This window comes from Choloepus didactylus, chromosome X, assembly GCF_015220235.1.
Source record: "Choloepus didactylus isolate mChoDid1 chromosome X, mChoDid1.pri, whole genome shotgun sequence".
In the NCBI taxonomy this organism is placed as follows: Eukaryota; Metazoa; Chordata; class Mammalia; order Pilosa; family Megalonychidae; genus Choloepus; species Choloepus didactylus.
The window spans coordinates 76,023,193-76,050,276 of NC_051334.1; the positions used below are offsets into that span (position 1 = coordinate 76,023,193).

At 43.8% G+C, this 27,084-nt stretch overlaps 1 protein-coding gene across 1 annotated transcript in view; it reads left to right on the plus strand.

Moving 5' to 3' along the window:
* Positions 1–853: 853 nt before the first annotated feature.
* The window catches only part of NHSL2 (NHS like 2), a 72,792-nt gene continuing 46,561 nt past the window's right edge, over positions 854–27,084 (plus strand). The window contains exon 1 of the mRNA XM_037821475.1: positions 854–929. The gene's annotated coding sequence lies outside the window, so the exon portion shown is untranslated. The remainder of the gene's footprint in view (positions 930–27,084) is intronic.

Genomic DNA, 27,084 nt, shown 5'->3' on the forward strand with positions numbered 1-27,084 from the left:
CCCTTTATATTATACCTTAAATTCCCATAGGTTCATGAATTTGTCTTGGACTATTTTATTTCATTCATCTATTTGCCAATTTCTTCACCAGTATCCCCTATTTCTAGTAATTACAGTTTAAAAAATAAAAAAGAAGCAGGTGAAATTAATTTTAATAATATATTTAATCCAACATAGCAAAAATATTATTTCAAGTTGTAATCATACTAAAAATTATTAATGAGCTCTTTCACATTCTTTGTTTCATACTAAGTTCTTTCAAATGCAGTGTCTACTTTACAGCACATTTCAATTCAGACTAGCCCATTTCAAGTGCTTGATAACCACATGTGGCTGGGTGCTACTTGTGTTGGACAGAGGAGGTCTAGCAGGCAGAGATGCCCAAAATTTCACCTGTTCTGCCTGCCTCTGTGGTTGGCAGGATTGGATTGGAATGTCAGAAGCTGAAGACAAAAACTTCAACTTCATCACTCTGGGCAACTCTTCTGTCCTCTCAGTGCCTTGGTGTGGACCCCAATAAATTCACTAGCCATGTTGGCCCGGTACAGGACAGAACAGCCAACCCAAGTACACAAGGACCTTTCCCTTTTCTTCTGGCCACAGGGATAAAGAAAGGGCTCCAGGTACTTAGGAGGTGATTATCTGAGGCCTGTCACAGGTTCCCCTTTCTTTGCCTTCAGAGGTGCCTCTGTTTGCAACTTCTCATTCTACTCAAGAACTAGTGTTCCATTTCCTTTTTTCAAAAGCATGGTGGTGTAGCAATGTGGCTCTGAGGAAAGCCCTAGCATCAGGGTCAGGGAGGGTGTGGTGGGAGGAGCCCACATCATGGCTTACTCAACTGTGAGATCTTAACTTGGTGGCCCCAGAGCTGCTGTGGTCCTGGGTGGCAGTGGTGACAGCCTTAGCAGCACAGCCTAGATCCTGGAATGGTGAGTGTGGACACAACTGTATACTGTGAAGGAATTAGCTTTGGGGTTTGAGGGTTGGGCATTGGCATCTGGATGGATGATGACAGTGCAGGAGAAGGCAGGTGACAAAAGAACCCTGGAGATAGGGCAGCCAACTTTGACTTGGCCTGAACCAGGCCAGGTTTGAGAAGCATGTGGACTCCACAGGAGGCTTGAAGTCTTGGCCTCCAAGTTGGCAGGAGGCTGAGAATGTGATTGTCTCCTGCAGGGCAACATGCTGTCCCTAGGGAAAGGTGGTGGCCCCATGCCCACTGCTTGCCTGTTGTCCAAACCAGCCCAATCCCAACCTACCCTTCCCCAACTGGCAAGAACCAAGAAGCAAGTCCAGGGTGGTGGGTAGAGCCAAGAGTTCAAAGTGGGCTCGGATTCAGGAGAGAGGAATTTCTTCCTGTGGCAGCCTGGGGAGGGAACTTTTTTTGACCAGCCCCACTCCTCAGTCTCCCCTCTGCTATGCCTAGGGGTGGAGCACCAATATTCCTTCCTCATTCCTACTGCCTCCTGCAGCTCTGCAGCCCAGAAACTCTCAGTGGTATCAGACTCCTGAAGCACTGGGCAACCCAACCCAGTTTGTTTCTTTGCACACAAGCTGTGGCCTCCCAACAAGTCAGGCCAAGGCTCAAGGAACAGGACTAGGAGGACTGAGCATCTTCACATAAAATCAAAATCTCATGCACATTGTGGCCTTATCACTGCTTTCACTGCTCCGGCCCCCTCCCCCAGCTGGCCAAAGTGTGGAAGCCCTGGGGATGAAGACTCTTCCCTGAATGTTGGTAGCTTAGTACCTAGTGTAGAGCCTGGCACATACATGGGTGCTGCTCAGTAGAGTTCTCTCAGATGGACAAGTGGATGGATGGGTGGATGAATGGGTGATAATTGGATGGATGGGTGGATGAATGGGTGATAATTGGATGGATGGATGGATGAATGGATGATAATTGGATGGATGGATGGATGAATGGATGATGGATGATGGATGGATGGACGGATGGAAAAACGTGTACATTTGTATGTATGTATAATAAATGGATATATGAATAGATGGATGGATGGAGGAATGAATAGATGAATTACCATGCTCTGGATATTGTCTTTGCTGTATCTCTTGCTCCCAAATCCCTGAAATTAAAACTTGTCATGTTATCCCTTTTGAGCCTTCTGCTACAGTCACTTATGTACCCACTGATCTTCTCCACTGATTAAGAAAAGGTAAAGAGTACAGCCAGCCAGGGACTCCTGAGGGTAGGCTAGGAGAACTGGCTCATAGCCTTGCCTCTCCTCACATTTTTACTTTTAGGGTCTTCCAGGCTGAATCATCTTAGCTTGATGGGGGTTGGCATCAGACAGACTTAACTCATATCCCAACCCTACTAGTTCCTACTTAAACAACCTTAGTCAAAAGTTATTTCAACTCTCTGAGACTTAGTACCTTACTCTGTAAAATGGAGCTAAAATCAAACATACCCATCCAGGGTTGGGTAAGGTTGAACCATATGGGTTAGGTTGAACCATATGGAATTGCCAAAAACAGTTGAATACCAGGAATTTTGTGTGGTTGAACCTAATATATAAAGCATTATAATAAGTTGTTCTATATAAGTATTCATTATTCCTAAGAGATACAATTTGAAAGTCACAATGTTTTTGCAATAAGTGACTAATCCCTTTCTATCAGAATACAGGTCAAACTAACGGAAATAGCCACTCCTCAGCCACATCACTTGCTATGGGCATTTCCTACACAGCTTGGCCTGGAAAATGGGGACCAGGTATTTTTAGGAGACTAGACTGGTTCATGGAAAGCAAAGGAAGTGAGCAGCAGGATGACTAGTGGCAGCTCCTACCGGGAAATGGTTTACACACAAAAGCACAGTGGAATTTGGCACATTCTCCTAACCTGGGTAGGAGTGCCTACTTCCTAGCTCAAGTTTCAAGGCAAAAATGGGCTTGCCTTCCCAGGGGCAAAGCCACAAGGATCCCAGGCCACCAAGTACCTAGAAGAAACTGAAAGCAGCTGCCTGCCAACATTTCCTTCCCTAATGGCAGCTGTCAAGCCCAGGTAGCTTGACCTAGCAAAGGCCCAAGCCTGACAAAGCTTGAACTGAAAACACACAAAGCTCAGATAGTTGAGGTGGCCACAGTGAGGAGACCTTTTCACCATCCTATATATCCATGAAGGTCACTGGGATTTCAGACCATAGGAGAATAGGAGCAATCAAGAGAAATGCCCATCAATTGGCCATGCCTCAGGCCTACAAGAACCACTGGGAGTGCTAAGCAAACATTAATAGAATTTCTACTCTGTGTTTCCCATCAGAAACACTTGTAGGTAGGACATTTTGGATAGGACAATTTTTATTTTACAGGACTGTCCGATGCACTGCAGAACATTTAGCATCTGGCAACAAGAAAACAGTCGAGAGCCATCCTGTAAACTTGAAAGCTGAATGATTCCCAGCTTCCAAGGCTCGGGAGAAGGACCCAGGCAGGGTGGTTGAGCCTCTCTACAGCTTTGAAAGACATCTTTGAGGTGACTTCTTCTACTAGACACCCCATAACTCAGTGTTGGAGTTACAGCTGTTGGCTAGCCTATGAGCTTGGTGCCTGAGTAACCTTTTTTGGGCCAGTGGAGCCATGTAGAGTCACCCAGAGAGTGCCTGGAACCTGAAGGGAGCAAAACGAGAAGACCCTCCAGAAACTGTCCAAATTGGGTTTCTGCTCCTGATGGACAGCGAGCTGCTTTGCTCTGAGCCCTAAGCTCTGGAGCAAACTCTGTCCAGTGCCCAAGTTCCAGTTTCCCAGCATAGACCAGGATGAAAATAGGATGCATAAAATTTGTTCAGTGAAGCGCAAATATCCAATTTGAGCTATGTAGCACAGAGGTACTTAACCAGGAGTCAGTATATTTGGATGGGAAAAAAAAATGCAACTTTATTTTCACTAGCCTTTAATTAAAATTTAGCTTTTTCATTCAATTATGCATGTAGACGACATACCACAGTGATATTAGCCATACCTGTGCCTTTGCCTCCAGTAGGAACCACAGATATTTTTATATCTCATTACTGTTGCCACAGATATCTTGAAATACCATTTACAGTCATCACTACTTCAAAATTATGGTAGTGGATCATGTTATTTAATATATTAATAATGAAACACATATTACTATATCACAAATTAAAACTCTCACCAACCTTTGAAATTTAGAGTAGTTCTAGTAAAAGTGAACCTGGAAAAATTCATTTGTTCATCTATGCATTCATTCATTCCACAAGAAATAACAAGTTCTGGGTTTGCAAAATGACAGGGCAGAACATCAAGTATGGCCTGAAGGCCAGTTTTGTTTGTTTTTCACAACTTTAAAAAAATAATTTAGTTGCCAATTCACTTTTTAAAAAATTAATAAGATCTGGCAATGCAGGTGTTCCAGCTTGCTAATGTTTCACTGAAGAATGACTGATGGCATCTGGAACACCTCTGTCGGCTGGGAAGGCACGTGGCTGGTGTCTGCTGGTCCTTTGCTCCTGGGTTTTTTTTCAAAATGACTTTCTCCGAAATGTCTCTGGGGGTCTGTCTTAGCTCCTGTCTCTCAGTTCCTCTGCGTCCTTGCTTCTTTCTCCCAGGACGTGTCTCTCTAAGAATCTAGGGGTCCTCTCTTAGCTTCTCTGGGGCAAACTGTGGGCTACATCTCCTAGCTTAGCATCTCCAAACATCCTTCTGTCCGCATCCCCAAGTATCTCTAAGCATCAGCAAGCATCTGGGTCCTGGCTCTTGAGTTCTCTTAGGTAATCCAGTGAACCAATCAAGACCCGCCCTGAGTGGGTGGGGTCCATACTTCCGTGGAAATAATTTAATCAGAGGTATCACCCACAGTTGGGTGAGTCACATCTCTGTGGAAACACTCAATCAAGAGGTTCCACCCAAGATTGGGTTAAAAGATCATGACTTTTGTGGGGGCATAACATATCCAAACCAGCACAGAGGGGCTCCTCAGCTGAAGCTGCGCTGTGCTGCTCCCTTGTGGGTGGCCATGGGATCCCCCAGTTCATCTCAGGCCCCATTCAACTTACTTTTCTCCTTTGTATTACTGCGTGAGCCCTAGATTCAATTAAGTTGGATGCTGGCGCTACAATGGCAGACAATGTTATCACTCAGCTCACAGGACAATGTCCTCTGCCCTCATTAAGGCTCACCATCTAGTGTGGGATGTAGACAGTCAAACTGAGACATTACAGACTCGTGTGCACCAAGAGACAGAAGATGGAGTCCAGTGAGGTCTTGGAGGAAAGAGCAAGAAATTTGACCAGGAGAAGTTGGGAAAACTTTATGGACACTGTAAGAGGATGCGTAGACTTCTACTAGGTGGAAAAGAGGGGAGCGATGGGGGAAAAAAGCATTCCAGTGCAAGGGAATAGTATGTGTAGAAGAATGGTGCTGTAAAAGGAAGTAGCACGTTTGGAATTGAGAGGAGGCAGGGGCCAGATTGGGGTGGGGGTGAGGGTGCTTGTCTGCCAGGCTGAGGAACTGGCATTTTATCCTGGAGGCAACCCAGGGCCCACAGAGGTTTTGAGGCAGAGGGGTGAGCTGCTATGACTTGTCTGTCTAGACGATGACTCTATGGCTCCATGAAGGTTGGAGTGCAGGAGGGTAAGAACGGATGCAGGAAGGCAGGTAGGAGGTTCTTGAGATTGTTCAGATGAGATGTGGTGGAACTTTGATTTGGGGAAGAGCCAATGAGGCTGGAGAGGAAGAAACAGGATTTGAGAGGTGCTTAGCAGGTAAGATTGACAGGCCTTGTTGATTCCTCAAGGCAGGAAAGAAAAACTGCACACAGTGGCACACATTAGTAGCTGCCCTTTGTTCAGGGCTCTGTGACATTCGTGGCACTTGCCCATCCATTATCACACCCCAATCTTAAAGCGAAAGACAGCCAACCTACCATCCTTCCACAAGATAACCGGCGCCTTGAGGAGTTCTCTATCTTTCATCCTGACACCCTGGCATAATGCCCACATCCTAACCTTACCCATAAGGACACCAAGTCTTTGTGGCACCCTCACTTAGGCAGAGGGCTCAAGTACTTCCCACGGACTTGCTCACTGAATTGTCACATCTGTAAAATGGTGTACACCGTATGAAGTAGATGCTATGCGTACACCATTTTACAAATGAGGAAACTGAGGCTTGTAGAAGTGATGTGACTTCCCCAGGATCCCAAGTGACAGAGCAAGGATTTGAACCCATGGAGTCTGCTCCAGAGCCTGCATTCTGCAGCCCATGCAGGCCAGAAGAGTTGCCATTAAGCACACAGTTCTTGTGCAGACCAGCACAAGCTAACTATCCCACACAATGCTCCAGTGCACTTCTAGAAGGAGAAACCCTAAGGCCTTGGATGGAATTTCAAGTTCTGGGAAACTTGAGGAGTTGCAGGCCAGGTGGGGAGGAGGTAAACACTGAACCCAGGTCACCACTGCTGTGAGCAATGAGGGAGAGCAGTCAGATCACACCAGATTCCTGAACCCACCCCAAACCAGAAACCCTCCGATAGCTTGCAAATGTGCCAGGAATAAAAGCCATACTCCTGCAAAACCCTGAAATCATCTGGCCCCTGCCCGCCTGTCCAAAATCTTTTCTTGCTATGTCCCCTTTCTCTCATTACCCTCCAGATCCACTGGCCTTCTTCCAGTCGTTCTCTCCCACCCTAGGGCCTCTGCAATTGCTGTCCCCCTATCAGGCATGGCTGAGCCTTCTCATCATTCAGGCTTTCTCCACTTAAATGTGAACTCCACGAGGGCAGGGACTGGGTCTGTCCTGCTCACTGTTATATCCCATGATGCCTGTGTGTCCAGTACATAGAAAGGGCCCAAGAAGTATTTATAGAATAACGAACTCATTATTTTGGCACCGACTGTGTATCAGGCACTTTACAAATTCATTTAGTCTTCAGATCACCCCTATGAGTCAGCTGTGATTAGTGTCCCCATTTTATAGATGGGGAAAATGAGGCACAGAGAGGTAAAGTGACTTTCCCAAGGTTTTCCCAAGGCTTAGAAGGAAACAGAGCTGGGATTTGATTCCTGATTTATGCTGTTCCCCACCTCCTCCACCAAAACACATTGCTCTAAAGTATACACTCAAGCAGGATCTGAATTGAGAAGGTTTGGGGCTTTGTCCTATCCTGTACTGTTTCAGATGGCTGACTTAGACTTCCCCAGGAAGGAATTGAAGCCCTTCTGATAGCCTCTAAGCTGGAGTTGTTAACTCCCCTGGTTGTCCCACCCTTTTGTTCTTGTTTATTTAAAAAGCCCCCAGATTTAGTGAAATACCTCAGAAGGCAAAGCAGAGCCCTCCCTCAGTGAGAAAGTCACCCCATTCCAGTGGGAGGTAGAGCTGAAACCCCTGGAGGATGCTGGGAAGAGAGGGGATGAAATGCTTACCTCTGCCCCCAGCATGTTTCCTCCGCCAACCTCTAATTTTCCTAGATCCTTGCTACTCAGTGTGATCTGGGAACCAGCAGCATCGGCATCACCTGATGAAATGCTGAATCTTGGCACACACCCCCTTCCCCACCTACCAAATCTGAACCTGCATTTTAACAAGTTCCCGAAACCCCTGTGATTCATAAGCATATCAAGTTCCAGAAGCACAAGCCTAGGAAGAAGCCGCTGGAAATGACCTCCTCATCACCAGCCTGGGAGCGCCCTAAGGGCAGGGGCTATATCTTGCTGTTATATCCCCCAGGGCCCCTTCAGAGTGTCTACGACCTCCTAGGTCACACTCAGTAATGGTTGTTGAATGAGTCAGTGAGTGAATGAACAAGTTTGTGAAGGAATCTAGTCACACATAGCCAGCTTAGGCACAGATAGAATAATTTACTAGGCTCACTGTGCAACCCTGTCCCCTGTGTCAAGTACACAGAAAGGGCCCAAGAAGTATTTATAGAATAAACGAACTCATTATTTTGGCACCCTCCTGTCCCCTCCTGTCACCCTCTTCTGCAAGCTATCCAATGCAGAGGCCCAGCCCGTGGACTCCCCTCCTGGCCTGTGGTCACAGAGAGGGAGGCCCAGCACCAGGAAGTTTGTTTATAGAGGCCTTAACTTTGGACAAGATGCTGAACAGGCTTGGCCCATGTCTCACCCCTCCATCCTCTCACCCCAAAAACCCCAAGGAGGAACTTCTGAGGTGTCCATGCACTGTTTTGTTCTGTTTTGTTTTCTCTCTTCATTGAGGGCATGGCCACCACAGCCCCAGCACCACTTCCCCAAATGGCTCCCTGGAAACCCAAGTCCCTTCCAAGGTGCAGAAGGTGCTGCTGGGTGCTGGCTACCAAGCCCTCATTGTGTATGCAACCAAAATAATCCCCCGTTGATATGGAAACGGGTCAAATTATTTTAAGAAAGAAAAAAACTCCTTTATCAAGTCACGTTGTTATGGCAACCAGAATTAGGAAAGTAACTTGGCCAAGGAGGCTACTGCGCAAAAGTTTGGGCCTGGGAATTTTCAGAAGAGTGGAAAACCATGGGTAAACCCATCTCCCCACCTCCGGGGCCTGCCAGGGAAAAAGGGCAATAAGAGCCAGTTGAGGATCGGCTTGCCCCACCTGGGGAGGGTAGTCTTGTGCAGAGTGGGTGGGGGTCGCTCTCAAAGGACCTCCTTCCTGGACTTCCCTGCCTGTGGTGACCCAGGCTATGTGGGAAAGGAAGCTACCAGGAGGAGGGCATCCCAGACCAGAGGGCCAGCACTGCCTGGGTATGCAAATGGACCCTCTGTTCAGCTGCAAGGGTGGTGTCACGACTTCCTGGAATTAGGGGAGGGTGGAGGGTTAAAGAAAAACAATAGCTACTCTCTATTGGGTCTTTACTGTGTCTCAGGCACCGGGCTAAAGTACTTGACATACTCACATTTAATCCTTGCAACCACCCCGCGAGGTATTATTATTATCTCAATTTTGCAAATGTGGAAACTGAGTCTTAGGTCAGTCAGATGACTTGTCCAAGGTCACACGGTAAGTGCAGAGCTGGAATTGGAATCATAAGTCTACACTTGTGGCCTCTGGTGCAAAGTCAAAGAACCATTAAGCTGAAACACTGTATCAGACTGTTATGTTATGCTGACATTCATCCATTCTTTTATTCATTCATTTGAAACTCCTTGATTAAGCACCTACTTTGTGCCAGGCTTTTCTACTTGCTTTTTGCTGTCCCTCCTTTCTGAATCCCTCTTCCTTTCAGATATTCAGAAGCATCTCTCAGATTCAGGAAACGCTGGTTTTTGGAGTGGGAAGGAGAGGGGCTTAAGGGCTCAAGACAATAGAGGAGGAGGGTGGGAGCGCCTGAAACTCCAGGGGATAGGAGGTTGTTTTGGAGGAAGGGAGGGTAGTCAGAGGTGAAGTCGAGGTTCTTGCTTCCTGCCCTACAGATCTTGGAAATGCAGTTGCAGAGCTTTGGGAGCTGCTATGAGATGCCTGGGCCCAATAGAAAGAGCGGGCTCCATCCCTCTTAGCCAGGATATGGTGTGAGAAGTTCTGGGCTTTTCTTTTCTTTTTTTTTTTTTTTTTTAATTCAGTTTTATTGAAATATATTCACAAACCATACATTCATCCATGGTATACAATCAACTGTTCACAGTATGATCATATAGTTATGCGTTCATCACCACAATCTATTTCTGAACATTTTCCTTACATCAGAAAGAATCAGAATAAGAATAAAAAATAAAAGTGAAAAGAGAATACCCAAACCATCCCCCCATCCCACCCTATTTGTCATTTAGTTTTTACTCCCATTTTTCTACTGATTTTTTTTCAATTTTTTAACTTTGTTTATCAAAAAATTAAAAACGAACAGGAAAACAACAACCAAAAAAACCCCACAACATTTCAAACAAAGCAATGGATTAAGGAAAACAAATAACCTAAAATAATTACTTTGCTTCCAATATGTTCCTACCATACCCCAAGAAAATTAATAAACCATGTCCAAACAAAGGAGTAAGAAAAACAAATAATCTAAAATAACTACATTGCTTCCAACATGTTCCTACCATACCCCAAGAAAATTAACAACCCCTAAGAAAACAAAGGAATAAGAGAAAAAAAAACCTAAAATAACTCTATTGCTTCCAACATGATCTTACTATATCCAAGAAAGTTTACAAACCATAATCATTCCTGAGCATTCCCATAACATTGAGATTACCCTCCATAGTTTATCTGTTCTTATTAGATTATCATTCCCCCTCCACTAATTGGTATCTCTAGGTCCCCTACATTCTACAGTATAAAACATTGTACATTTTTCACAGAATTCACATTAGTGGTAACATACAATATGTCTCTTTTTGTGCCTGGCTTATTTTGCTCACCATTATGTCTTTTTTTTTTTTTTTTTTTTTAATCTTCATTTTATTGAGATATATTCATATACCACGCAGTCATACAAAACAAATCGTACTTTCGATTGTTCACAGTACCATTACATAGTGGTACATTCATCACCCAAATCAATCCCTGACACCTTCATTAGCACACACACAAGAATAACAAGAATAATAATTAGAGTGAAAAAGAGCAATTGAAGTAAAAAAGAACACTGGGTACCTTTGTCTGTTTGTTTCCTTCCCCTATTTTTCTACTCATCCATCCATAAACTAGACAAAGTGGAGTGTGGTCCTTATGGCTTTCCCAATCCCCTTGTCACCCCTCATAAGCTACATTTTTATACAACTGTCTTCGAGATTCATGGGTTCTGGGTTGTAGTTTGATAGTTTCAGGTATCCACCACCAGCTACCCCAATTCTTTAGAACCTAAAAAGGGTTGTCTAAAGTGTGCGTAAGAGTGCCCACCAGAGTGACCTCTCGGCTCCTTTTGGAATCTCTCTGCCACTGAAGCTTATTTCATTTCCTTTCACATCCCCCTTTTGGTCAAGAAGATGTTCTCCGTCCCACGATGCCAGGTCTACATTCCTCCCCAGGAGTCATATTCCACGTTGCCAGGGAGATTCACTCCCCTGGGTGTCTGATCCCACGTAGGGGGGAGGGCAGTGATTTCACCTTTCAAGTTGGCTTAGCTAGAGAGACAGGGCCACATCTGAGCAACAAAGAGGCATTCGGGAGGAGGCTCTTAGGCACAACCATAGGGAGGCCTAGCCTCTCCTTTGCAGCAACCGTCTTCTCAAGGGTAAAACCTGTGGTAGAGGGCTCAACCCATCAAACCACCAGTCCCCTATGTCTGTGGTCATGTTAGCAACCATGGAGGTGGGGTAGGCGAATACCCCTGCATTCTCCACAGGCTCCTCAAGGGGGCACTGCATCTTTTTTTTTCCTTGTTTTTTTTTTTTTTAACTTTCCCTTCTTTTTTAAATCAACTGTATGAAAAAAAAGTTAAAAAGAAAACAAACATACGATAAAAGAACATTTTAAAGAGACCATAACAAGGGAGTAAGAAAAAGACAACTAACCTAAGATAACTGCTTAACTTCCAACATGTTCCTACTTTACCCCAAGAAAGTTACCTAATATAGCAACATTTCTGTGAACTTCCTCCTACTATATCCATCAGAAATTAACAGACCATAGTCATTCCTGGGCATCCCCAGAACGTTAAATAGCTTATCTGTTCTTCTTGGATTATTGTTCCCCCTTCCTTAATTGCTCTCTATTGCTAGTTCCCCTACATTCTACATTATAAACCATTTGTTTTATATTTTTCAAAGTTCACATTAGTGGTAGCATATAATATTTCTCTTTTTGTACCTGGCTTATTTCGCTTAGCATTATGTCTTCAAGGTTCATCCATGTTGTCATATGTTTGACGAGATCGTTCCTTCTTACTGCCGTGTAGTATTCCATCGTGTGTATATACCACATTTTATGTATCCACTCATCTGTTGAAGGACATTTGGGTTGTTTCCATCTCTTGGCAATTGTGAATAATGCTGCTATGAACATTGGCGTGCAGATATCTGTTCGTGTCACTGCTTTCCGATCTTCCGGGTATATACCGAGAAGTGCAATCGCTGGGTCGAATGGTAACTCTATATCTAGTTTTCTAAGGAACTGCCAGACTGACTTCCAGAGTGGCTGAGCCATTATACAGTCCCACCAACAGTGAATAAGAGTTCCAATTTCTCCACATCCCCTCCAGCATTTGTAGTTTCCTGTTTGTTTAATGGCAGCCATTCTAACCGGTGTTAGATGGTATCTCATTGTGGTCTTAATTTGCATCTCTCTAATAGCTAGTGAAGCTGAACATTTTTTCATGTATTTCTTGGCCATTTGTATTTCCTCTTCAGAGAACTGTCTTTTCATATCTTTTGCCCATTTTATAATTGGGCCGACTGTACTATTGTCATTGAGTTGTAGGATTTCTTTATATATGCAAGATATCAGTCTTTTGTCAGATACATGGTTTCCAAAAATTTTTTCCCATTGAGTTGGCTGCCTCTTTACCTTTTTGAGAAATTCCTTTGAGGTGCAGAAACTTCTAAGCTTGAGGAGTTCCCATTTATCTATTTTTTCTTTTGTTGCTTGTGCTTTGGGTGTAAAGTGTAGGAAGTGGCCGCCTAATACAAGGTCTTGAAGATGTTTTCCTACATTATCTTCTAGGAGTTTTATGGTACTTTCTTTTATATTGAGATCTTTGGTCCATTTTGAGTTAATTTTTGTGTAGGGGGTGAGGTAGGGGTCCTCTTTCATTCTTTTGGATATGGATATCCAACTCTCCCAGCCCCATTTGTTGAAAAGACCATTATGACTCAGTTCAGTGACTTTGGGGGCCTTATCAAAGATCAGTCGGCCATAGATCTGAGGGTCTATCTCCGAATTCTCAATTCGATTCCATTGATCTATATGTCTATCTTTGTGCCAGTACCATGCTGTTTTGGCAACTGTGGCTTTATAATAAGCTTCAAAGTCAGGGAGTGTAAGTCCTCCCACTTCGTTTTCCTTTTTTAGAGTGTCTTTAGCAATTCGAGGCATCTTCCCTTTCCAAATAAATTTGATAACTAGCTTTTCCAAGTCTGCAAAGTAGGTTGTTGGAATTTTGATTGGGATTGCATTGAATCTGTAGATGAGTTTGGGTAGAATTGACATCTTAATGACATTTAGTCTTCCTATCCATGAACATGGAATATTTTTCCATCTTTTAAGGTCCCCTTCTATTTCTTTTAGTAGAGTTATGTAGTTTTCTTTGTATAGGTCTTTTACATCTTTGGTTAAGTTGATTCCTAGGTACTTGATTTTTTTAGTTGCTATTGAAAATGGTATCTTTTTCTTGAGTGTCTCTTCAGTTTGTTCATTTCTAGCATATAGAAACATTACTGACTTATGTGCATTAATCTTGTATCCCGCTACTTTGCTAAATTTGTTTATTAGCTCTAGTAGCTGTATCGTCGATTTCTCAGGGTTTTCTAGATATAAGATCATATCATCTGCAAACAATGACAGTTTTACTTCTTCTTTTCCAATTTGGATGCCTTTTATTTCTTTGTCTTGCCGGATTGCCCTGGCTAGCACTTCCAGCACGATGTTGAATAACAGTGGTGATAGCGGGCATCCTTGTCTTGTTCCTGATCTTAGAGGGAAGGCTTTCAGTCTCTCTCCATTGAGTACTATGCTGGCTGTGGGTTTTTCATATATGCTCTTTATCATGTTGAGGAAGTTTCCTTCAATTCCTACCTTTTGAAGTGTTTTTATCAAAAAGGGATGTTGGATTTTGTCAAATGCTTTTTCAGCATCTATTGAGATGATCAATTGATTTTTCCCTTTCGACTTGTTAATGTGTTGTAATACATTGATTGATTTTCTTATGTTGAACCATCCTTGCATGCCTGGAATAAACCCCACTTGGTCATGGTGTATGATTTTTTTAATGTGTCTTTGGATTCGATTTGCAAGTATTTTGTTGAGGATTTTTGCATCTATATTCATTAGGGAGATTGGCCGGTAGTTTTCCTTTTTTGTAACATCTTTGCCTGGTTTTGGTATTAGATTGATGTTAGCTTCATAAAATGAGTTAGGTAGTGTTCCATTTTCTTCAATGTTTTGAAAGAGTTTGAGTAAGATTGGTGTCAGTTCTTTCTGGAAAGTTTGGTAGAATTCCCCTGTGAAGCCATCTGGCCCTGGGCATTTATTTGTGGGAAGATTTTTGATGACTGATTGGATCTCTTTGCTTGTGATGGGTTGGTTGAGGTCTTCTATTTCTTCTCTGGTCAGTCTAGGTTGTTCATATGTTTCCAGGAAATTGTCCCTTTCCTCTACATTATCCAGTTTGTTGCCATACAGTTGTTCATAGTATCCTCTTATAATTTTTTTAATTTCTTCAGGATCTGCAGTTATGTCACCTTTTTCAGCCATTATTTTGTTTATATGGGTCTTCTCTCTTTTTGATTTTGTCAGTCTAGCTAGGGGCTTGTCAATCTTGTTGATCTTCTCAAAGAACCAACTTTTGGTGATATTTATCCTCTCTATTGTTTTTTTGTTCTCTATGTCATTTATTTCTGCTTTAATCCTTGTTATTTCTTTTCTTGTACTTGGTTTAGGATTGGTTTGCTGTTCATTTTCTAGCTTCTTCAGTTGATCCATTAGTTCTTTGATTTTGGCTCTTTCTTCCTTTTTAATATATGCGTTTAGTGCTATAAATTTCCCCCTTAGCACTGCTTTTGCTGCATCCCATAGGTTTTGGTATGTTGTGTTCTCATTTTCATTCGTCTCTATATATTTAGCAATTTCACTTGCTATTTCTTCTTTAACCCATTGATTGTTTAGGAGTGTGTTGTTTAACCTCCAGGTATTTGTGAATTTTCTAAGTCTCTGATGGTTATTGACTTCTAATTGTATTCCATTGTGGTCAGAGAATGTGCTTTGAATAATTTCAATCTTTTTAAATTTATTGAGGCTTGTTTTATGTCCCAGCATATGATCTATTCTGGAGAAAGTTCCATGAGCACTAGAAAAGTATGTGTATCCTGGTGATTTGGGATGTAATGTCCTGTATATGCCTGTTAAATCTAATTCATTTATCAGATTGTTTAGGTTTTCAATTTCCTTATTGGTCTTCTGTCTGGTTGATCTATCTATAGGAGAGAGTGATGTGTTGAAGTCTCCCACAATTATTGTGGAAACATCAATTGCTTCCTTTAGTTTTGCCAGTGTTTCTCTCATGTATTTTGTGGCACCTTGATTGGGTGCATAGACATTTACAATTGTTATTTCTTCTTGCTGAATTGCCCCTTTTATTAGTACGTAGTGGCCTTCTTTGTCTCTCAAAACATCCCTGCATTTGAAGTCTATTTTATCTGAGATTAATATTGCTACACCTGCTTTCTTTTGGCTGTAGCTTGCATGAAATATTTTTTTCCATCCTTTCACTTTCAGTTTCTTTGTGTCCCTGTGTCTAAGATGAGTCTCTTGTATGCAACATATTGATGGTTCATTTTTTTTGATCCATTCTGCGAATCTATATCTTTTAATTGGGGAGTTTAATCCATTTACATTCAACGTTATAACCGTGAAGGCATTTCTTGAATCAGCCATCTTATCCTTTGGTTTATGTTTGTCATATTTTTCCCCTCTGTCTATTAATATCCTTTATTGTACCCATACCGAATCTCTTTAGTACTGAACCTTTCTCCAAGTCTCTCTGTCCTTTCTTTGTTTCTCTGTCTGTAGGGTTCCCTTTAGTATCTCCAGTAGGGCAGGTCTCTTGTTAGCAAATTCTCTCAGCATTTGTTTGTCTGTGAAAAATTTAAGCTCTCCCTCGAATTTGAAGGAGAGCTTTGCTGGATAAAGTATTCTTGGCTGGAAATTTTTCTCACTCAGAATTTTAAATATATCGTGCCACTGCCTTCTCGCCTCCATGGTGGCTGCTGAGTAGTCACTACTTAGTCTTATGCTGTTTCCTTTGTATGTGGTGAATTGCTTTTCTCTTGCTGCTTTCAGAACTTGCTCCTTCTCTTCTGTGTTTGATAGTGTGATCAGTATATGTCTTGGAGTGGGTTTATTTGGATTTATTCTATTTGGAGTTCGCTGAGCATTTATGATTTGTGTATTTATGTTGTTTAGAAGATTTGGGAAGTTTTCCCCAACAATTTCTTTGAATACTCTTCCTAGACCTTTACCCTTTTCTTCCCCTTCTGGGACACCAATGAGTCTTATATTTGGACGTTTCATATTATCTATCATATCCCTGAGGTCCATTTCGATTTTTCAATTTTTTTCCCCATTCTTTCTTTTATGCTTTCATTTTCCATTCTGTCATCTTCCAGGTCACTGATTCGTTGTTCAACTTCCTCTAGTCTTGTACTATGAGTGTCCAGAATCTTTTTAATTTGGTCAACAGTTTCTTTAATTTCCATAAGATCATCCATTTTTTTATTTAGTCTTGCAATGTCTTCTTTATGCTCTTCTAGGGTCTTCTTGATTTCCTTTATCTCCCGTACTATGGTCTCATTGTTCATCTTTAGTTCTTTGAGTAGCTGCTCTAGGTGCTGTGTCTCTTCTGGTCTTTTGATTTGGGTGCTTGGGCTTGGGTTATCCATATCGTCTGGTTTTTTCATATGCTTTATAATTTTCTGTTGTTTTTGGCCTCGTGGCATTTGCTGAACTTGATAGGGTTCTTTTAGGATTTGTAGACCAATTGAAGTCCTTATCTCTAATTTATCAGATCTACAGCTTCGTGGAGTACACTTTCTCTAACTAACCAGCAGGTGGCGTCCACGAACCACCTGTTCTCCACAAGCCAGTTCTCCCCTGCTTAGCCTTTTTGGTGAGTGGGGGAGTGAGTCTTGTGGGGTCCAATTGGTGTACCAAGCTTGCGTGTGTAGTTGGTGTTGCCTGCCCTGTATATGGGGCGTGTTTCTGGGCAGTCAGGGAGGGGGGGGGTGGCTCTAACAATCAAATCTCCCTGGTGATCCTAGAGTTTTAAAGCTGCTGCAATAGTCTAATCCTTCAGTTCAGTCCTGCCACAGTTTGTCTCTGCCACTGACCCACAAGTCCTTGGTATTGGCGTATGGCTCCTGAGACTTGCAAGTGGGCCCCTCTTCCAGGCCGTGCACCCCGGGTCCTCTGTTGAGGGATGGCTGTGCTATGTCACAGGTGAGTGCCGTCCCCCCAGGGCAGTTCTGGGCTGCTGGGCTGTGTAGGGAGGCTCCCAGTCTGCTGAAATGATGGCTGAATGGGGCTTTGTTAATTCACACTGCTCTACCTTCCCAACTCTGGGACAATCAGCTGAGGTTGCAGGGAAGGCTAATGTCCACGCCCAGTTTTGTGGTGTGTGCTTGTTATTTGAAGCACTTCCGTCACACTGGGTTGTCTGGGGCAGCTCTGGGCTATGGGGCTGGCGATGGGCAGGAGTGTTTCCTGTCCACCAGGATGATGGCTGTGAGCGGACACCCCCCTTTTCTTGGGAAGTTGTGGTGTTTAGTGAATTTTCTCAGCCACTGTATTATTGCGTTTTGTCTCAGAGCTCTCCTAGTTCTGCTCTTGACTTGACCTGCCCAAATAGCAAGTCTTTGAAGCTTTCTGTATTGGGCTTCTTAGAGTAATTGTTTTAGAAAAAGAAAAAAGGATTAAAAAAAAAAACAAAAAAAAAAAATGGGCCCTCCTCAGAGATCTAATGGGTTATTGAAATGCTAAGAGACAAAGCAACCAGGGCCATTAAGGAAAGGTCCACAGGGCAGAGAGATCAGCTTTTCTTCGGGATTTGCATATGCGCCTCAGGGCCCTTCCCCTTTCTATGTTCTCCAGAACTCCAAAAATCCTCCGCTTTTATTTTGGAGTTTTTCGTGTTGTTTTTTTTCTATGCCTGTCTCCTCTCTGCTGGGCTGGCTGCTCTCAGATTCTCTGGTGTCTGGTCTCAGTCTATCTATGGTTGGAGTTTGAATCAGTAGAATGAGTTTCCGATAAGGGCAGCCACTGCAGTTCTCCCTTCTCCTTCCCGGAGCTGACAGCCCCTCCTCCCACGGGACTGAGCCTGGCAGGGAGGGGCGCGGGTCCCCTGGCCGCAAAAACTTACAGATTTCGCTGATCTCAGCAGTTCCACGTTTTCATGAGTGTTTTATGAAGTATGCCCAAAGTCAGATTGCTCTGTGGTGTCCAGTCCACGCAGTTCCTGGCTTTCTACCTACTTTCCTGGAGGAGTAACTAAAACATACAGCTCACCAGTCTGCCATCTTGCCCCACCCGTGATTTAGCAATCTGGGCTTTTCTTAATACATAGCAGTCTGTTGCTTCTTTCAAAATCTCCATTTAGTATTAAATGCATAGTACCAAAGCCTTTGCTCCCTTTTCTTTCTAGCTTAGAGCAGACTACTCTTGTGAGCTTATCACCAGCCTGTTGTCTGCCGGTCTGCTTGGTGTTATGCAGCTGTCAGCATGGGCTGAGGCCTGGCTAAGTAACAAGGTCCTAAGAAAGAACTGCACCCCCCCCCCCACCGCCTCATCCACTCCAAGACAAAGCCTTCAGAAACTAGTGGAGGATCACCAAATGGGGACTGTCAGGGTAGGCTTTAGGCCCCTGGGTGCACCCTCACCCCAGCAGACTCTACTCTGCACTCCCAGAGACCCAGTCAGAATTAACCCCCCACCTCCATGGCGTCTTCTGCAGTTCTGAAAGGGGAGTAAAATTCGCCATTGATTGAACATCCCCATTCACATTTAATCTTCATTATAAGGTAGGATTTAATCTCACCGTGAGAGGCTACTGTTCCCATTTTATAGATGCTAAAACAGAGGTTCTCAGAGGGTTAGTGACATGCCCAAGCCCACACAGCTAGGAAGTCATAGAGCTGGGATTAAGAACCATGGAGGTTGCCTAAGTGGGGCCTTTCTTATCCCTCACTGTTTACTGGACCAGAAGAACCATCTCAAAAAATTGCCTATGACTCCATCAACTGCTGCAGCACCAAGTACTACTTATGTTTAGCCCCGTATTTTCAACCCTATGGCCCACTGGAATCACCTGGGAATATGTGATAAAGAAATCAGATCTTTTTGCAGGGTGGGTTGGGAAATTAACTGTCAGAGGGACCTGAATTTAAGCACCAGTCGACTGTTTACTAGCCGTGTGACCTGGGCAATTTTCAGAGCCTCTCTGGGTCCCATTTTTAAAATGAAGTTTTGTTGTAAGTATTAGAGATAACACATATGCAGGGCTTTGTCCAATGCCTGACATATAATGGGGACTCAATAAAGGATTTTTTTAAAAAAGCAAGAATCATCTAGGGAGCTTTTTAAAACTGCCTTTGTTGGAGCCACACTCCAGATGAAGTAAATCAAAATCTCTGAGGATGGAGCCCAGACATTAGTATCGTGAAGCTCCCCAGATGGTTCCAAGGTGCAGGCAAGATTAAGGACCCTGCCCACCCGCGGGAATGCTCCCACCCACCCTGAGCCCCCATTCGAGAAGGACAAGAGGCAGACACACTTATGGAGGAAAAGGTATTGTGTTTTCAAGCATACAACAGTAATTCACTGGACACCTCAGATCAGGCTGTGGGGTTCCAGGAAGGATGCCCCTGGCTCCTAACCAGTGGAAAAGACAGAGGTGAACAGGCAACCACAGCCCATTGCAGCCACAGCTGCCATCGGGGTGCTGGGCTTCTGATCAGGTAGCAACTGAGAGCAGGGGGTAAACCCCATCAAAAGCTAAATCAAGAAACAACTGCAGTGTGAGACCAAGGGAAGAGATGTTTATTCGGTGCAGGATATATATATTCTACAGCACACTAAATAATTTAATTTGTACGGTCAGTTTATTCAAACACCATAATTACATGGAACTTTGAATAGGAAGTGAGATCTGGTAGGTTTGTACAGGTTAGTGTGAAATAGTGATACATCCCAAAGTAATTTGGGCAGAGGATAAAAAAATATATTTGCAGGGCCCCCTGAGGAGCTGGGGGAAAATGCAGACATGTTGGACATTCCCACCTGGGTTATTGCTTATATTCTCAGAAACATTGAGAACTGACAGTTTGGTATGCCAGGCCCTCGATCTTGGGGCTTGCCCTTATGGGGCCTGTTACTACAAAGGAGGGGCTAAGCCTACTTATAATTGTGCCTAAGAGTCTCCCCCAGAGAACCTCTTTGTTGCTCAGATGTGGCCTCTCTCTAGCTAAGCCAACTCAGCAGGTGCACTCACTGCCCTCACCCCTACGTGGGACCTTACTCCTAGGGGTGTAAATCTCCCTGGCAACGCAGGATATGACTCCTGGGGATGACTCTGGAACCGGCATCGTGGGATTGAGAACATCATCTTGACCAGTTTCAGTGGCTGAGAGATTTCAGATGGAATCAAGAGGTCACTCTGGAGGGCATTCTTATGCACTATATAAATATCCCTTCTTAGGTTTTACTGTATTGGAATAGCTAGAAGGAAATACCTGAAACTGTTGAACTGCAACCCAGTAGCCTTGATTCTTGAAGATGATTTTATAACTATGTAGCTTACAATGGGTGACAGTGTGATTGTGAAAACCTTGTGGATCACACTCCCTTTATCCAGTATATGGATGGATGAGTAGAAAAATAGGGACAAAAACTAAATGAAAAATAGGGTGGGATGGGGGTGGGGGAGAAATGATTTGGGTGTTCTTTTCTACTTTTATTTTTTATTCTTATTTGTATTCTTTTTGGGGTAAGGAAAATGTTTAAAAACTAATTGGGAAGATGAATGCACAACTATATGATGGAACTATGAACAGTTGATTATACACCATGGATGACTGAATGGTATGTGAATATATCTCAATAAAACTGAATTTAAAAAAAAAGAAACAATTGCAGCAGCAGCTCCAAGGTTACATTTAAGCCTGGGGTGGGGTGGGGTGGGGGCAGGGGGCTGCACACACTTGGATCTCCTCAGAATCAGGAGTAGATATTTCAAAGACAGTTGGGACTACCAGCTGAAGTGAAATACACCCATTTATTCATTTGACATACATTTACTGAGCACCTACTATATGCCAGGCATGTGGATATGCTGGTGACCAAGACAGACAAGGTCCTTGGCCTCATGGTAGGGCAGACAGTCAGCAAACAATGAAACAGATAAACACGGAAAGTTTCAGACGGCCGTTAAGGGCTATGAAGAAAAGCAAGCAGAGTGATGCGCTTGGGGCAACTTTGACTGGGGCAACATAGGATTACAGGATTGGAGATTTATCTGTGGAGGTAGTATTTGAGCAGAGACCCAAATAAAGGAAGGAAGCAAGCCATGTGACTATCTGGTGGAACAGTGATCCAGGCAGAGGGAACAGCAAGTACAAAGTCCTGAAGTGGGAATGGGCCTGGCATATTTGAGGAGCAACAAGAAGGCCCTGTGAATGGAGAAGAGCAAGCAAACAGTGGTAGACAGTGAGGCCAGAGGGGGGCCCAGAAGCAAAATCATGCTTGTAGATGATGGTAAGGACTTTGCATTTTATTCAAGTGTGATTAGAAGCAGTGGGAGGATGTTGTTCTGGGGAGCAGATTTATTTTTTTTTTTTTAAATAACAGTTTCATTGAGATATAATTCACATACCATTCAATTCACCCATTTAGTGGTTTTCAGTATATTCACAGATATGTGCAACCATCATCACAATCACATTTAGAACATTTCCATCATCCTACCCCCCAAAACTCCCAACCCGTTAGCCATCAGTCCCCAATCCCCCATCTCTCCTAGTCCTAGGCAATCACTGATCTACTTTTTGTCTATTCTGCCTCTTCTGGACATTTTACAAAAATGGAATCATACAATATGTGGTCTTACATGACTGGCTTCTTTCACTTAGCTTAATACCATCAAGGTTCATCCATGTTGTAGCATATATCAGGACTTCCTTTTTATGACTGAACAGTATTCCATCATGTGACTATACCATGGTTTGTTGATGGATCTTTGGATTGTTTCCACCTTTTGGCTATTGTGAATAATGCTGCTAGGAATAGTCTTGTACAAGTTTTTGTGCAGACATATGTTTTCATTTCTCTTGGGTGTGTATATACCTAGGAGGGGAATTGCTGGGTCATATGGTCAAGTGTACATTTAACTGTTTGAGGAGCTGATGTTTTCCATAGCGACTGTACCATTTTACACTCCCATCAGCAGTGTATGAGGGTTCCAGTTTCTCCATATCCTTGCCAACTCTTGTTATTATCTGACTTTTTAATAATAGCCAGCGTAGTAGGTGTGAAGTGTAGTTCATTATGGCTTTGATTTGCATTCCCCTCATGGCTAACGATGTAGAGCACCTTGCCTTGTGCTTATTGGCCACTTGTGTATCTTCTTTAGAGAAATGTTCATTCAGATCCATTGCATGTTTTTTAAATTGGGTTGTCTTTTTATTATTAAGTTGTGAGAGTTCTTTATATATTCTAGATGCAAGTCCTTTATCGGATATAAAAATTGCAAATATTTTTCCCATTCTATGGGTTGTCTTTTTATTATCTTGATAGTGTCCTTTGGAATATAAAAGTTTTTACTTTTGATGGAGTCCAAGTTATATGTTTTTTCTTTTGTTGCTCGTGTTTTCAGTATCGTATCTAAGAATCCATTCCCTTATACCTGATTTCCTTGTGAGAAAGAGTCCTCTGGCTGGCTGTGTGGGGACAGACTGGAGGCGGAGCTGTAGAGAAACAAGAAAGAGGAGGGATAAGAACCAACATCTGAGGGTGCAAAGCTCAAACTCTACCAAGGATCAAATGCTGAACCTGGCCTCCTGATTGAGGCCTGGGAGCTGGGCCCTGCAAAATGGCTCAGACCCAGACGGCAACACTGCCATGTTGTCCTCATTTTCTTGCATTTCTTTTATGCAAATTCCATTTCCTGCTCCTCTCCTGGTTTGAACCTGGTTAGACAACTCAGACATCTGGAGAGGCAGGCTCAGGGCCAGGCCAGGAAGTGATCTGGATGTCTTCGTTGTGGCCAGGGAGGAAGGAGCCTCTGTCGTGTTGACTAACTCAATGTGGAACCTGAGAAGAGGCCCCTTCTCTTTTTGGGCCTCAATTTTTCCATCTCTGTTATCTGAGGGGGCAGGACTAGGCTCTCGGGCTGCCCACAGGCTTCTGAGTCTTCACTTCCCCACTCTCACAGGGAGCCAATCACAGTGGCAGAAAATATTTATCATGGTAGAAAGGAAGAAAGAGCGTTAGTTTAAGCAAACTACAAAACAAATATTTACAGTATGCTCCCGTGTTTGTTTGACATAGGAAAATTATTTCCGGAAGGATCTACCCAAGCTATTGGCGGTGGTTGTCTCTAGTGTGTAGGATTATGAATGTTATTTTCTTCTTTCAGATTCTTTCAGATTTTTAACTGGGACGGGCATGCTTTGTTTTTGTAATAATAGGAAGAAAAAAGAAAAGCTTAACAGAAAGAAATTAAAGTTGCCAAGTTTTTGAAGAGAGATTGTTTAGAAGCTGTGCCGGTTTGAGTGTACTGTGTCCCCCAAATGCCATTATCTTTGTGGTCTTGTGTGGGGCAGGCGTTTTGGTGATGGTTGGATTTGCTTGGAATGTGCCCCCCCCAGCTGTGGGCAATGATTCTGATGAGATGTTCTCATGGAGGCGTGGTGGGCCTTGATCGGTGGAGCTATATAAATGAGCTGACTCAGAGAGAGAAAAGAAGTGAGTGCAGCTGGGAGTGATGTTTTGAAGAGAAGCAAGCTTGCTAGAAAGGAACGTCCTGGGAGAAAGCCGTTTTGAGGCCGGAGCTTTGGAGCAGACGTCAGCTGCCTTCCTAGCTAGCAGAGGTTTTCCGGACGCCATTGGCCATCCTCCGGTGAGGGTACCCGATTGCTGAGGTGTTACCTTGGATGCTTTGTGGCCTTAAGACTGTAACTGTGTAGTGAAATAAACCCCCGTTTTATAAAAGCCTATCCATCTCTGGTGTTTTGCATTCTGCAGCATTAGCGAACTAGGACAGAAGCTGTTAGCAGGAAAAGAGCTGGAGGGGTAGCAGCCGGCCCTAGGCCTGCTGCAGGCCTTTGAGCTATGCTAGAGCGAATGGGAGAAAGCATGTCAATACCCTTTTCAAACAAGCTGCAAAGTGCCCTCCCTGCCTAGGGCGCTTGGGGTGCCCCAGGAAGCCTACTCTGAGACCAAGATTAGTGCGCAGGAAGTTTATTAGGGAGGCTCTTGAGATCAACATCTGTGGAACGGGAGTAAAGAAGCAGGAGTGAGCAGAGGGGATAAAGTAAACTGCACCGCAGTCTCCGAAAAAGCCTCAGTCAATCCAAAGGGGAAGCTCTGGAGTTGAGATGGCCCCTCAGAGTTGTCCTGAGTTGGGGTGAAGGAACTGCCCTGGGAAGGAGGTGTGACATTACACAAGGCAGTTTTCTCCAGCTGAGGCAATCCCCAAAAAAGGGCTGACAGTAAACCACCGTCTTCTGGTAACTCTCCCAACACTTAAGAAGAGTAAATCGTTTATTCCTGAAGTGAACTCTGGGCACCATATCACAGCATCCCTTCTAAGGGGACTGCTTGGTGGAAATGACCTCCATAAAGGGCAAGGCCATGGGCAGATATTAGGGGGGTTGGGAAAAGGAAAAGTTGGGTTTTGAACTTAGAGGCCTGGCTGCATCCACCACTCTGAGCTCATCCCCATTCCTGATTTGTCGTTCTCCTCAGCCAGTGAACTTTGAGGGTGGGTCATTCTAGGCTAAGTGCTTCCCAGGATCTGAAACATTTTTCCAGGCTTTGTCTCCTCTGATCCTTTAATTGCTCTGGAATGCAAGCAGTGGACGTGTTATTGGCCCCTTTTTATCAAGGAGGAAACCGGGGTACAGAGAGGCAGAGTCTCTAAGCCAGGTTTCTCCAACACCAGGTCGCACCCTCTTTCCCTGGTCACACAACTGCCTCTGTGGGAAACAGGCCCAAACTTGCAAACGATTTGTTTTGTGGTCAAATGGACAAAGCTATTCTTCCTCATTAATGCTGAAACAGTTTGTTTCCCACACCCACCAATCAATTTTCACACGGGCCAGTCTCAATCCTGCAGATTATTAAGCTGAATTTAACTTAGTCAATGCAACATACAATGACCCTTACTATCCTAGAAAGCTGCTGTCTTTGGAGGGAGGGAGAGCTTCCTTCCACCAAGGACAAACCTGAGCCCCTCCAGTGTAGGGGGAGACCTGGGAGGCTGCCGGTAGTCGGGCTGAGTTAATCTTGAGTTAATTTTATTAACCTGTAAGATCAATTGGCTGCAAGCGCCAGGCAAGTACAGCACAGGCATTAATACAGCAGCGGCCCTGGCAGCCTAACAGCTGGGAACTATTTATTGGTCCTTTTAATGGCTGGTATTGCATTTAGCTAATTGAGTCTAAGACTGGCAGGAATAGGCCCTCTCCTCAGGTAACCCCCGTGTGATGCGGAGCTCCTCAGTGGATGTCCTGCCAGGGCAGAGGGGAGGGTGAGGGAAGGAAAAAGAAGGCAGAAGGACAAGTAACACCCCCTGCCTGGCTCCTATGAGGATTTGTTTGGCCATCTAAGGTATCTCTAACCTGCGTGCTAAACTTTTTTTTTTTGGGGGGGGGGGATGGGGGTGGTGCTGCAGCGTAGGGCAGTGGTTCTCAAAATGTGATCCTCAGAGCAGCAGCACCTACATCACTTGGGAGGCTGTTAGAAATGCAGATTCTTAGGCCCGACCCCAGATCTACTCTTCTAGAAACTCTGGGAGTGAGGCCCAGCAATCAGTGTTGTGACAAGGCCTCCAGGGGATTCTGATGCACGCTGAAATCTGAGCCCTTGGAGAAGTTCTGAGCACAAACTCTGGTACCAGGCAAGTTGGGTTCTAGCTCTTTGACCTTGGATGAGCCATTTAACCTCCCCATGTCTCAGTTCCTTCATCTGTAAGATGGGAGAAATGATAGTTCCTGCCTCACAGGTTATTTGAGGGTTAAATGAGTCAAGTACTTAGAACAGTGTCTGGGACATAGTAAGGGATATATAAATGTTAACGACTATTGTCATTGAGGGAAAATAATGGAGTCTGGTGCTTCTGTCTGCTCCCTCAGCATGATAGTGACTCTTAAGTAAAAAACTGGATCATAAAATTCCCATGATGCTAGTGGACCCCCTTCAGGGTGAATGTTCTAGAATTGATGGTGGTGGTGTATGCACAACTTTGTGAATATACTAGAAGACAGTGACTGTACCCTTTAGAGGAATCGTATGGTATTGAATTTATCGCAATAAAACTTTGAAACAAAAATTCCCATGCTGTGATAAGTACAAAACTCTGATGCAAAATTGTCTTTGCTCTGTGATTATACTTATGCAAAAATATGTATGCATGTGGACAAGGCAAAATTATGGGTGATTTCTTTCTCTAATTCAAAAACAATGTGGTTATGTTATCTTTGGAATCAAAATATTAAGTAAATTTGGGTGGACAGGAGAAATATATTGGATCAAAGATAACCAATGGAGGGAGTTGAAGTAAAGACTCTCCTAGTAGAGGACTCATGATATAGGACTACCATATATAGGTCCTCATCCCCACTCAGGGGCAGGTAGAGGGGTTCTGGGATCATCAGGTCACATCAGAGCAGAATCAAGCACAGGGTCCCTCAGGGTTGGAAGGGAAGAGGTGTGAGCAAGAGTTTGGTCCAACTGAGGAAACTTGGTAACAGTACAGAAGCTGGCTGGCCCCAGTGAGGACAACTGGGTGATGGATATGGAGAATTGGGTAGTCTTGGAAACAGTGAGTCCTTTCTGATTGCTGTGTAGACGTCTGAACCCTTTGGTGAGCGCTTAAACTGGGTCTCCATCTGTAAAGGTGTAAGTAGAGCTAGCCAGTGGGTCTGCATCTCCATCTTGCCACCTATGTATCTACAGGTGGCAGGGTACTCTTATTGAGCTGTGATCTCCTGCATAGGGACAGACATAGCTGATAAAAGATCCAGGTCAGATTATTGGTATGGGTTTGTAGTGAGTCTGAAACTCAAATCATGTATGCCACCCTCAGCCCCACTTTCTCTTTTTAAACTCAGGTGCCTAGAACTGCTAAGACACTCTGGCAAGGGTCAGGTACCTGTCTATACAGGGTATTTCTCTGCACCCCAGTAACCAGTTTACTTTTAAATGGTTAGCATACCTTGTTGATACATGGTCACTATGGAATCTACG